Genomic DNA, 13,217 nt, shown 5'->3' with positions numbered 1-13,217 from the left:
TACCATGGACCACAGTTGAGGTTTCTTCCATGATTTTTTAAAAGATGTGGTACATGAGGAGCTATGAGGCAGAGGCCAGAGGTCATTTATATCCTGTATGCAGAAGGGGAAACGCTGTGGGATAGTCACCCTTCTGGAATGCCCTGACTTCAGACACTTCGAGGGTGATTAATTCATTTATTGTTCAACAATTCATTGTGCCTTTAGACCTGCAAGCAGGAAGTGGCAATCTAATCGGGGGAAGGGGGAGGTGAGGGGAGGGAGCCTTGGTGAAGTTTACCCTCAGGAAGGGCTGGGTCCTTGCTCAAGACACTCATGAGATTCTGACAGTGAGCCTGTGACGCCCATGCTTGACGTTTGCTGTTCACTCTCTCTTTAGCAGTGAAGCCCTTGAACTGCAAGGGCTAGAGCCCTGCTTTTTAGAGACATTGCGGACGAGGTGGCTGAGGCTGAGCCCCACCTTGGTTCCCGTTCTGCGGGAAGAAGACTGCAGAAGTGAGAGCAGATGGCAGCTCTCGAAGGGACAGAAAGTGATCCTTGTAGAAAGAAAAGGAGAATAGGAGCTTGGCAGCCGCCCTCCTGGACCACATCCTCTGGGAGTTTGCTGGCAGCAAATTCAGCCACAGAAAGTCCACGGGTTCCTAGGCGTTAGGAGCGATGCAGGCGCTCCATCCCTAAGTCAGTGAGCACAGGACTGGGAGATGTTCGCCAGGCGACCCTGACCATCTGCAGGAGACATGCGTTCATACTGGGGTGACACTCATTAGTGTTTCTCAGTCTGCTAAACTCTTCTCCTGGCAGTTGATGAAGAACCATAAATTCAGTGCCAGGCAGTGCAATCCATAAGTGTGTTTGAAGCACCCACCGTGTGTCCACCCGTGTGCCAAGTACTGTCCTAGTGAACAAAATAAATCTGACTTGCTTTCTCACTTCACTGGCTTTACAACCAGTGGGACTTCCCTGGCAGTCCAGCAGCTGAGACTCCGAGCTCCCAAAGCAGGGGACCGGGGTTTGATCCCTAAGTCAGGGAAATAGATCCCACATGCTGAAACTAAAATTTGCATGCCACAATGAAGATAGGAGATCCCACCTGCTGCAAGGCCTGGCACAACCCCACAGTATTACGACCTCTTACTTGTCACAAGAAATTAAAAAAAAAAATCATGCACAGAGGTTAAATGAGTTAACTGCTCCTTAGCAGAAGAAGTAGGACTAGCTTGTTTTAAAGTAGATCAGGTAATTCTTCAGCTCTAGGTAGTACCATTGGAATTCTTCACTCTTGTTCAGCTGGGGCCTGCATTGCATTGATTTGTGGGGCCCAAGACGGCTTCACTCACATACCAGGTGCCCTGATGGGAAGGGTGATACGATTGGGCTCAGCAGGGCCCCTCTCTTCCCCCTGTAGTCTTAGGGGTCCGAAACTGTTGCTCCAATACTTTGGCCACCTAATGCAAACAGCCGACTCATTGGGAAAGCCCCTGATGCCCGGAAAGATTGAAGATGAGAGAAGAGGGCTGCAGAGGGTGTGACGGTTGGATGGCATCTCCGACTCAGTGGACATGAATTTGGGTGCACTCTGGGAGGTGGTGAGGGACAGGGAGGCCTGGCGTGCGACAGTCGGTGGAGTTCAAAGAGTCGGATGTGATTTAGCAACTGAACAACAGCAAAGTGAGATTTTGTGTGATGACTCAAGAGACAAGAAGTAGAAGCTATCACTTTCTCAAAACCTGAGTCAGAAACTGGAACAGAGTCACTTGTGTCCTATTCTCTTCACCAGAATCCTCTAAGATTCAAGGAGAGGGGCGCAGACCTTACCTGTGTATGAAAAGAGTCTCAAAGCATGTGTGGCAGACTTTAACCTGCCACGGTAGTAGAGGTCGGGTTCAAACCCAGGGAGTCTGATCCAGAGGCGAAGCTCTTAACTACCACAGAGTAATCCTTAATACGCCGAGTTTGGGTCGGCACGGGGGGCTGCTGGTGTGTGCTCAGCTTCCCATCAAGGGCCTTTTTCAGCCACAGGCTGAACACTCTGGGTGATTCCCTCTATTTTATGGGGGTGGACACAGCTTGGTTAGGATCTGGACTTGGGAATTTTGAAAGCACCGTCAACAGCGAAAAGTCCATGTCTCCAGTTGGTTTCAAAATCAGAATGAGCAATTGCAAGCACACCCTGCCCGACGACTCAGAGAGGTGCTCTGTGGCCCTCCCCAGCCCAGGGCTCAGTACAGAAGGGCGCAGCTTGACCCTTCAGAGAGGCGTGAACCTTGGCTGATGGGTTTTTCCTGAGACCTGCCCAAATATCGATTGGTTTCAGCGATCTTTCTCTGTTTAGCCTTATGTTGCTATGGTTATAGGTGGAAAGTTAGCTTTCAATAGAAACTCAGCTCCTACTCACTCTCCATAAAGTGGAACAGCACTAACTGAGGTTCCTTATCTTTTTAAATCAAGTGTACTCACAGGTTCTACAGTAGACTAAATTAAGAAACTCATGTCATGGTTTAAAGGCAGAGACATGTGAACACTGCATTTCTTTCTTATGTTTATAAATCTGACTTTATGAAATTGTATATAAATAATTTTATATAATTATAAATATATATAACTATATATATATTTCATAAAATAAATATGACTGAGAAACACCTGCATTATATCTGTACTATACCAAATATATATATGCATACATATATTTGGTCTATGCCTCTGCACAGGTATTTCCCCAGTCATATTTACTTTATTAAATTATATATAATTATATACCAATAACAATATAAAAACATATATAATTTCATAAATATATAATTATATATATGGGCCAAATATATATATATATATATATTTAGTCTATGCCTCTGCACAGGTATTTCTCCAGTCATATTTACTTTTAGAAAATTTACAAATATAGTTGAAAGCAATAAAAAACATAAAACAAGTGAAATTTGGAAAATACTGAAGCTTGTCTAAGAATGTAGCATACCTTTGAAACTTTACGGCCAAGAAAAAATTTTAACAAAATTATATAGTTTTACCTGGTGGCTCAGATGGTAAAGAAACTTCATGTGATGCCGGAGACTCAGGTTCAGTCCCTGGGTCAGGAAGACCCCCTAGAAAAGGAAACGGCTGTCCCCGCCAGTGTTCTTGCCTGGGAAATCCCATGGACAGAGGAGGCTGGTGGGGTAGAGTCCATGGGGTTGCAAAGAGTCGGATGCAGCTGAGTGAGTAACACACACTAACACACACACACACAGTGTTTATTGTGTGCTTGCTCCTTGCTTGGAGCCTTTAATGCCCTTCATTGTTAGCTCATTTAATTGGCAGTGCCATCTGAAGTGGATCCAGTAACTCACTCTTTCCTATACGGGAGGAACTGAGGCTCAGAGGGGTAAGGAGCTACTTGAGGACCATGCAGTAGAAAGCATCAAGCCAGCATCTGAACCCAAGCCCACACACTGCTGATCACAGCGAAAGGAGAGGCCGTGCCCGGGGAGACGGAGGGGCTCAGGTGCCCTGCTGCCCAGACATGCTCACGTTGACTTTAAGGGCTGATGTCCAGCTGCAAAAGCACTGAGCAAGGGACAAACCCTTATGGGTAAGAATAAAAGAGGGCTTCCCAGGTGGCTCAGACAGCAAAGAATCTGCCTGCAATACCTGGGTATCGCAGACCTGGGTTCTACCCCTGGTTCAGGAAGATCCCCTGGAGAAGGGAATGGCAACCCACTCCAGTATTCTTACCTGGAGAATTCCATGGACAGAGGGTAGGGTGTTGAAAATACTAAAACTAAGTTTGAAAAAGGCAAGTCTTCAAGACTGTCACAGAGGGATGGAATGGGTAGGGAGGTGGGACAGGGGTTCAGGATGGAGGGGACGCATGTATACCCATGGTGGATTCATACTGAAGTATGAAAAAAGCCATCACAATATTGTAAAGTACTATTCTCCAATTACAATAAACAAATAAAAATTTTTAAAAGGCAAGTCTTGGTATAGTCAGCTGGTGTGACATGTGCTTACTCTGTGGCCAGTTTGGACTGCCCTCCTCTGCTGACAATGGTGTCCAGAAGCCTGAGTTGAATGGTAAGCATCACTCACTTGCAATTGATTGACCAGCTCCAAATCACAGAAAATCAGAGTTAAACAACTTTCCTTTAGAATCTAAACTATAATTGCAAAAAAAAAAAAAAAATCTTCCCAGTAATAACTATGCTGATCAAACTTAGAGGGTAGAGAATACATACTAGAGGTCTTTGGTGGTCTTCTCAGTATCCAGTACAGCCTGAGGGACTTTGCAGAGGCGCAGTACTTTTCCTTATTGAAGTTAGCATTACTGTGATTACCTATATATGTATCAAAAATTTTAGCAAAGTTATAGACCATGGCTTCTCAGAATTTACTATGTATACAATTCACCTGTGAGCTTGTTAAAATGAATATTCTGATTTAGAAGGTCTACGGTGGGGCTTGAGGTTTTGCAATTCTAACAAGCTTCCAGGTGATGCTGGTAGTCATGTCGTATGACACGTGTGTGGTTCTAAGACTATGTGGTGAAATTGTGCCCACTTAGTATTTTGGGCCAAATGGACATCTTCTCTTTGACTTCCCACTGGGCGTGCCCTGTGTGGGATGTTTTGGACAGTTGCTTCTTGCTCTAGCAACCTTTGTTATTGAGATCATTACTGCTAGCTTGGAGATTTCAGAAGGTTCTCTCATTGCTCTGGTTTGCTGATTTCTGCATGCTTTAGGCAGTAGTTCTCAAAGCGTGGGCCCATTCAAAGTTTTTGCTGACGTCTGTCGGAAGGGCCCTACCACTTAGCAGTGTGTCTTCCCCCATAGGGACTCATTCCCCGTTGCATTCCAAGACTGTTATTGTAGCCCTTTCCACATTCCCAAGCCCTCCCTCCTTTGGTCCCCATTCCTTTGCATTTTACAATCTCTTTTCCCACTTTGTGGAAAAGGAGGCCCAAGTTCCTTCATCATTTTCTTCTTCTTCATTTTTTTTTTTTGGCCTTATGGAATGCAGGATCTTAGTTCCCTGACCAGGGATTGAACCCTCGCCCCCCACAGTGGAAGACTGACCACTAGAAGTCTTGACCACTAGATGGCCAGGAAAGTCTCTCATCTTCCTTTTACATTTATGATATTTTTATACCAACACTTCCTCTTCAACTCAAATTTTATCCTTATTTTCATTATATTTCTTATAAGAAGGTAAATTCCCTCACTGTGCTCTTGTTTCCATTCCAACACACCTTCTGTGACCCTGTGCCCTCAATTATTGTTGTTCTCTCATATACATTTAGTTGGGGCTGGTGGTTTAGTTGCTAAATCATGTCCGACTCTTGCAACCCCATGGACTATAGCCCGCCAGGCTCCACAGTCCAAGGGATTTTCCAGGCAAGAATACTGGAGCGGGTTGCCATTTCCTTCTCCAGGGGGTCTTCCGGACCCAGGAGTTGAACCCGTCTCCTGCATTGCAGGCAGATGCCTGCATCGCAGGTGGCTTCTTCACAGACTGGGCCAGGAGAAACGCCCCTTACATTCAGGAACCTCCCTTTACTCGTTTCTCCACTCTCTTTCCCATATGCTAGGTTGCTTACCTTTCTCTTCCTAAACTTTTATTATGGCAGTAAAAAATTATCTGCCAAGCATAACCAATATTTTATAATAACTTTAAATAGAGTATAATCTAAAAATATCAATCACTATGCTGTACATCTGAACCGAATATAACATTGTAAATCGACTACACTTCAAAAAAAAAAAATCTGCCAAGTAGAATTATAGAATGAACTCCTTTTTGTACTCAGTTGGGTCTAACTCTTTGAGACCCCATGGACTACAGGTCACAGGGCTCCTCTGTCCATGGGGCTTTTCAGGCAAGAATACCAGAGAAAGTTGCCATTTCCTCCTCCAAGCGATGTTCCCAACCCAGGCATTAAATCCGCTTCTTCTGCATCTCCTACCTCGGCAGGCAGCTTCTTTACCACTGCAACACCTGGGAAGCCGGAGCTCCTTTTTACCCATTCACAAACTTTGATCGTTATCAAAATTTGCCACTTCTGATTTTTTTTTTTTCTTGGAAACATCTTCGCTCTGCTCCCTCCCTCAGCTGTCACCCTACTTCTTGGTTTCCTTTTGTGATCAAGCCCCTTTCTTCAGTTCCTGGTTCTGTCTGATTTGTTGACCTCTTGCTGCCTGGTTCCTGTCTGGGCTCGCCATAGAAACTTTGTCACCAACATTTTGACTGAGTCCTGGGGTGATTTCTCAGGCTTCACCCTTTGGCCCCTGCACCATCCCATATTCTGTAGTCACACTGGTTATCTCTGCAAGGACTTTGGAAGTTAGCACTCTGCACTGTTCTCTCTTCCTGGGACATTCAGGGCTACATTGACTTTCCAAACTTATCACCACATCAAAATCATTCATAGACTTCTCCGGTGGCCCAGTGGTTAAGACTTCAAGCTTCCAATGCAGGGGGTGCCAGTTTGATCCTTGGTCGGGGAACTGGATCCCACATGCTGCGTGCTGCGGCCACACACACAACGAAGATCTTTCATCTTAACCTCTATCCTAGAAAAGGGGACGGACCACTCCTTGAAGACAGCGACTGTATCTTTTAGAAAGGTAAAGTCCTCGACAGTACCTGGTACGCGGTATCTTCACTGAATTGAAGCACCATAAACTATTAACTGATAACGGTGATGACGATGATAGTGACAGCCATCCCCACACAACTATGAAACTTGACTTGTGGAAACATAAGATAGGATCATGTATTTACTTCTTGAACTCACAGTTTTAATACCCTTTGGGAATAACCACACAGCTAATGACCCAAAGGTGCAGAGGCTGGGATTTCCACGTTCTTGTGCTTCCTGTATGGTTTTGAGTACATTTAAAAATTCTAGTTAGCTCTTAAGAATATCCATTCATTGCTTCTTCACAACTGAACTGAGAGCTACTTAAGAGTACATGTAAACTGGCAAGATGGAGTGAGGCTTGAGGCTCAGGGGAGGGCAGAGATGGAAAGGAGACCTTTTCCTACCTGATTTAAGCATGTTTTTTTCTTCTCTGGGGGGGAACACCTGAAACATAACATCATATTGAATACTTCCTGGAAAATAGCTTAGACACTTCTTGTGTTTGTTTGATTTTTTTGGCCATGGTGCACGTTGCAGGATCTTAGTTCCCTAGCCAGGGATTGAACCCTGGGCCATGGCAGTAAAAGTGCCAAGTCCTAAGCACTGGAAAGCCAGGGAACTCCCAAGACAGTTATGTTTTAGAGGAAGCATCAGCCACTTCCCTTCCCCCATGTATACACATTCTCTGGCTTTGAGTCCCCAAATGAACCACAATCTGACAACCGTCATGATCCAGAGTCTCCCTCCTGCCTGACACTGACCTTAAGTTCAGCTCCCGGTGACTTCCAGAGCTACCTGCCAGCCTCAGGGTTCACCTATCAGCTTCAGAGCAAGTGAAGAAAAACCACAAGATCCCCCAAAGCTTCCTGGCTGAAGGGATTTGCCCTCTGAGTGTTTTGCTGCCTTCTTGTGAAGACACCTGGGCATTACCCCACAAAAAGGTAACTGATATGTGTATGTCTTTGAGGCAGGCCCACCATCACTTTTTAAGAAAATTTTTTATTTATTTTATTTTTGGCTGCATTTGGTCTGTGTTGTTATGTGTGGTCTCTCTAGCTGTGGCAAGCAGCGGGCTGCTCTCTAGCCGGGGCGGGCAGGCTGCTCATTGTGATGGTTTCTCTTACTCTATCACTTAATAACTACGGCCCTTGAGACATTACTTAACCTGTCAGAGCCTTAGTCATTTCATTGATGAAGTGGAATACTTGGCTTTCAAGGTTCAAAGAAGATGACGTAGGCAAAGGTCAAGAGGAGCGGTTCATTCATCATTGTGCTCAACAGACTTTATGGCCATCACTCTTGTAGGTGTAGGGATGTAGGGACCTGGTGGTGAACAACCCTGCTCTTAGGAAGATCATATTCTGGTGGGAGTTATTCACATGCTAGTTCCGTTTCCTGTTTTCACTTTCCGTTTTCTTATTCAGAATAAGAACATCTGCAATTATGTCAGATATATAATATTTTAGAAAAATGGATGCTCCAGCCAAACACAAGTCTGCCTTTCTTTGACAGAGTCAAGGCAAGTAACAACTTTTTTTTTCCCCCAGAAGAGTAGAAAAAAATCTGGTTCATTAGCTTACTACCCTTATTCCTCTGTTAGAAAGAGGACACTAGAAAACTCATACCAGATGGTACATAATGTTACTTGTACTCAATTCCGGAACTAGGATCTCTGCGCTCATTAGGTGTCATCTCCTGATGGTCTACCAGAGGGTAAGCCCCAGGCAGTAAGAAAACTGAACTCAGAAGACAACTAAGCTAACAGGGGCGACGTCCTCAGGCAGCTGAGAAGGTCATGGCTCTGTCTAATAAGCAGAACAAAGCTTTTATTTGTTTATTTTATAAAATAACATCCAGGCATTTGACAAAATATAGATCAAGCACTGACTTTTTAAAAATTAATTGAAATTCTTAAGTGGTATCAGACATTTTGACTAGTCCGGACCAAACCAGCATGCGATCAGCTAAGGCTTCAGGTCCTATAATCACATCATCTCACACATGTAAGTGCAGATGACTATTATTCAGTCTTTGGTGTGCATGCATAGCATCATCTCACTCGATTCCAACCATGAGATCACCAGTCGTTATTATTACAGCCATTTTTCCTCAATGGATGAGGAACTGAGGCGGAAGAGGTTAAGAGATTTGCCCAAGTTTGCACAGTGAGATGGTGTAGTGGTAAAGAATCTGCCTGCAAATGCAGGAGAGGCCACAGACGTGGGTTCGATCCCTGGGTCTGGAAGATCCCCTGGAGAAGGAAATGGCAACCCACTCTAGTATCCTTGCCTAGGAAACCCCATGGACAGAGGGGCCTGGTGGACTACAGTCCATGGGGTCACAAGGAGTGGGATATGACCGAGCAACTGAACACACACAGTCAGCAAATAGCAGAACCAAAATTAGAGTAAATATCTTCTGATCCCTAAGGCTAGGACTCTGACTGCTGTGATGCCGAGAGAGACAGAATTTTCACACCAGAATGCCCACCCAGCATGGGACTCCAATGGGACTCTTTAACACACATGGCAGGATTTCCCTGGTAGTCCAGTGGCTAAGACTTTGCACTCTCAATGCAGAAGGCCTGGGTTCAATCACCGATCAGGGAACTAGATTCTACATGCTGCAATTAAAGACTTGGCACAGCCACATAAATAAATAAATAAAATATTTAAACATACATGGCCAAGCTTCCTGCTCACTACCCCTCCTTCTTCTCCACCCACCCCCAGATAAAACTTAAGCTGAAGAAATATGTACATATATGTATATGCTGCTGCTGCTAAGTCGCCTCAGTCGTGTCCGACTCTGTGTGACCCCATAGACGGCAGCCCACCAGGCTCCCCCGTCCCTGGGATTCTCCAGGCAAGAACACAGGAGTGGGTTGCCCTTTCTTTCTCCAACGAATGAAAGTGAAAAGTGAAAGTGAAGTCGCTCAGTCATGTCCAACTCTCAGCGACCACATGGACCACAGTCTACCAGGCTCCTCCGTCCATGGGATTTTCCAGGCAAGAGTGCTGGAGTGGGGTGCCATTGCCTTCTCCGATATATGTATATAAAGGACCTAGTTATTAAGTGTGTTAAATGTTGGTTTTGCTGGAAAAAATGTCATCTAAATAGGACTAGAGATTATCTGTTTTCTCCTGTATTAGTTTGTGATTGCAATATGACAAACCACACCAAAGCCCAGTGGTTTTAAAGCAGTAAATGCACGCACGCTCAGTGGCTCAGCCGCGTCCGACTCTTTGTGACCCCATGGACTGTAGCCCTCCATGTTCCTCTGTCCATGTGATCTCCTAGACAAGAATACTGCAGTGGACTGCTGTTTCCTTCTCTAGGGGATCTTCCTGATCCAGGGATCGAACCTGGGTTTGCTGCATTGGCAAGAGAATTCTTTACCGCTGAGCCACCTGGGAAGCCCAAAGCAGTAAACTCCTTTTGTTATTCATAAATCTACAGTTCTTCTGCTCTTAATTGGGCTCTTTCATGAGTCTGGGATTAACTGGCAGACTGGCTAGAAGCCAACTGGTCTAGGGTGGCCTAGACTGGGACAACAGGATTCTTCCTACAGGTACTTAGGCTTGTTTATTTGATGACAATCACAGAGTTTCAAGAGAGACACTGGTATGTGCCAGATTTCATTTGATACATTTTATTGATCAAAGCAAATCACAAGGCCTGCCCAGATTCAAGGGATGGTGAAAGAGACCTCTCTAAACGAGAGGACCTGCAAAGTCAAATTGAGGCCTTTAATTGGGGCCACCATTTCAATCAATCTGAGAATTCCTACTTCTGGCTACCATGAAGAAATACGGGTCCAGGCTGTTACCCCTCCAGATCTTTCAAAGGAAGTTGGAAATCATACAAAATATTCCAATTTGAAAGTGATTGGAAGCCAAATAAAAATGTCCAAAAACAGTGTGTAAGCAAACAGAGCCTTTGTTTAAATCTTGGAATTAGAACCTGCTGTTCTATTGATTATATACGGTATATTGTCACTGGAAGCTTCCTATATATATTTTAACCCCATGCATAACAACCAAATGTTGAGATCAATATTCATCCAATTTTGCCCCATAGAATAAATATAAGGGATATAAGAATGAATCTGGAATTTTGCCAATGAAGTTTTATTATTTGAACTTTTTGTAGAAGTATCACTAGCATGAGATCAGTGATTCATCAGCACATCTACTGGTGGATGCCGTCTTCTAAGTAGATGCTGCTTCTTCTAAATAGATGTTCATTTTACCCGAAGCTGATGGAGAAACAAGATATTTGGAGATACCAAAGCTATGGTTTTTCCAGTAGTCATGTATGGATGTGAGAGCTGGACCATAACAAGGCTGAGTGCCAAAGAATTGATGCTTTCACCTTGTGGTGCTCTAAAAGACTCTTGAGAGTCCCTTGGACTGAAAGGAGGCCAAACCCGTCAATCCTAAGGGAAATCAACCCTGAATATTCATTGGAAGGACTGATGCCGAACCTGAAGCTCCAATACTTTGGCCACCTGATGAGAACAGCTGGCTCATTGGAAAAGACCCTGATGCAGGGAAAGATTGAATGCAAAAGGAGAAGCAGGCAGCAGGGGTGAGATAGTTAGATAGCATCAACAACCCAATGGACGAGACTTTGGACAAACTCTGGGAGATAACGGAGGTCAGAGGAGCCTGGCATGCTACCTCCATGGGGTCGCAAAGAGTGAGACACAACTTATTAACTGAACAACAATAACAGCAACATTTATATTTTCTTTTTTTCATAGCATTTTTTAAAGTAAAAGTCGAATATACGTATATATATCGTGGAAAACTTGATGATTTGACACACATACACAAAAAGAAATGGTAATTGTGTGTGTGTGCTCAGTCGCTCAGTCGTGTCTGACTCTGCAACCCTGTGGGCTGGAGCCCACCAGTCAGTCTCCTCTGTCCGTGGGATTTTTCCAGGCAAGAATACTGGGGTGAATTGCCATTTCCTACTCCAGGGGATCTCCCAGACTCAATGAAGCTATTAATATACCCTGTTCTCACATAGTTACCTTTTATAAGGGCACTTGAAATCTACTCTCTTAGGATATTTCCACTATTCAGTAAAGTACTATTAACTACAGTCATGTTGTACTTTAGATCTCTATCCATCCTCCATAACTACAATTTGTATCCTTTAGCCAAAGTCTCCCCATTTCCCCCACCTACCCAGCTCCTGGTCATCACCAATCTACCCTCTGCTTCTATGTATTTGACTTTTTATGTTTCACACATAAGTGAGATCATGTAGTTTTTTTCCTTTCTGTCTCTGGGTTATTTCACTTAGCATAATACCCTCTGGATTCATCCAATCTTCTGAATGAATCCTCTGGATTCACTCATTCATTCATTATTGCAAATGGTAGGATTTCCTTTTTAAAGGGTGAGTAGTATTCCATTGTATATATATTCACAATATCCTAGGCATGGAATCATAACATTATTCTCTCTAGGTCAAAGATAAATTATCACAGATGTCAAGTGATTTTGAAGCTTCTCCTACTCATAATCTTTTGAAGTAGTTAATGTTATACTTAGGGCATCCCTCATAGTTCAGTCGGTAAAGAATCCACCTGCAATGCAGGAGACCTGAGTTCGATTCCTGGGTCTAGAGGATCACTTGGAGAAGGAAATGGCAACTCACTCCAGTATTCTTGCCTGGAAAAACCCATGAACCAAGGACCGTGGTGAGCTATGGTCCATGGAGGTCACAAGAGTAGGACACGGCTTATCGACTAAATCACCAATGTTATATCTATGCTTTTAATGCATTCTCCTAATAGGTAGAGAATTTTTAAAAAGGACTTTTCTTTGAAAGATTCATGGCCTAAATGAAATTTAAATAACCAAAACCGAAATACAATTTTGAAAGCTTATTTTGTTTAATTTTATGAAAGTTAGAACACCAATTCATTCTCCAAAGGGTAGAATTATCGCACAAACTGTCAACTGATTTCCCTATTGATCAAGTTAGTAGTTCTTAATTCTTTTGCATATAAAATAAACAGCTTTCACAATAAAAATGAATCATTTTGACATTTTACCCTTAGATGTATAAATACATATGATTTCATTTTAGCTGTCCAATAGTATATAAAAGGAAAGAACACATACGGAGAGTCTTTATTCCAAGTTATCTTTGGAATGTTTGTTTATCTGTATTTGAAAATGAACAGTCAGGTCCAAGATATCTAAATGACACCATGTACTCTGGAAGACTGTATTTTTAAGGATTAATATATAATCCCATCCCCAACACTCTTCTCACTCTGACAGAGATAGCTCAGGTCTATGTCCTTTTCCTCTGAAACGGGGAAAAAGCGACACCGAGGTTGGGTCATGAAAAGCATACGGCCTCCTCCTGGTTCTAAGTCTAGGGACTCCCACCCTGGGAAACCAGCTGCTGCATTGTCAGGAAGCCCACACGTGAGGACTGCAGCCGACGGCCACGTGCAGTGCTGACGACAGACATCCACCCACATCCAGGCACGTTCCGTCTTCCTGCTGAGGCCCCAGGCATGCTGAAGCAGAAATGGCAGAATCTGCCCCC

The sequence above is a fragment of the Cervus elaphus genome, chromosome 19 (assembly GCF_910594005.1).
Source record: "Cervus elaphus chromosome 19, mCerEla1.1, whole genome shotgun sequence".
NCBI lineage: Eukaryota > Metazoa > Chordata > Mammalia > Artiodactyla > Cervidae > Cervus > Cervus elaphus.
Note: the sequence above shows the minus strand (reverse complement) of the source record.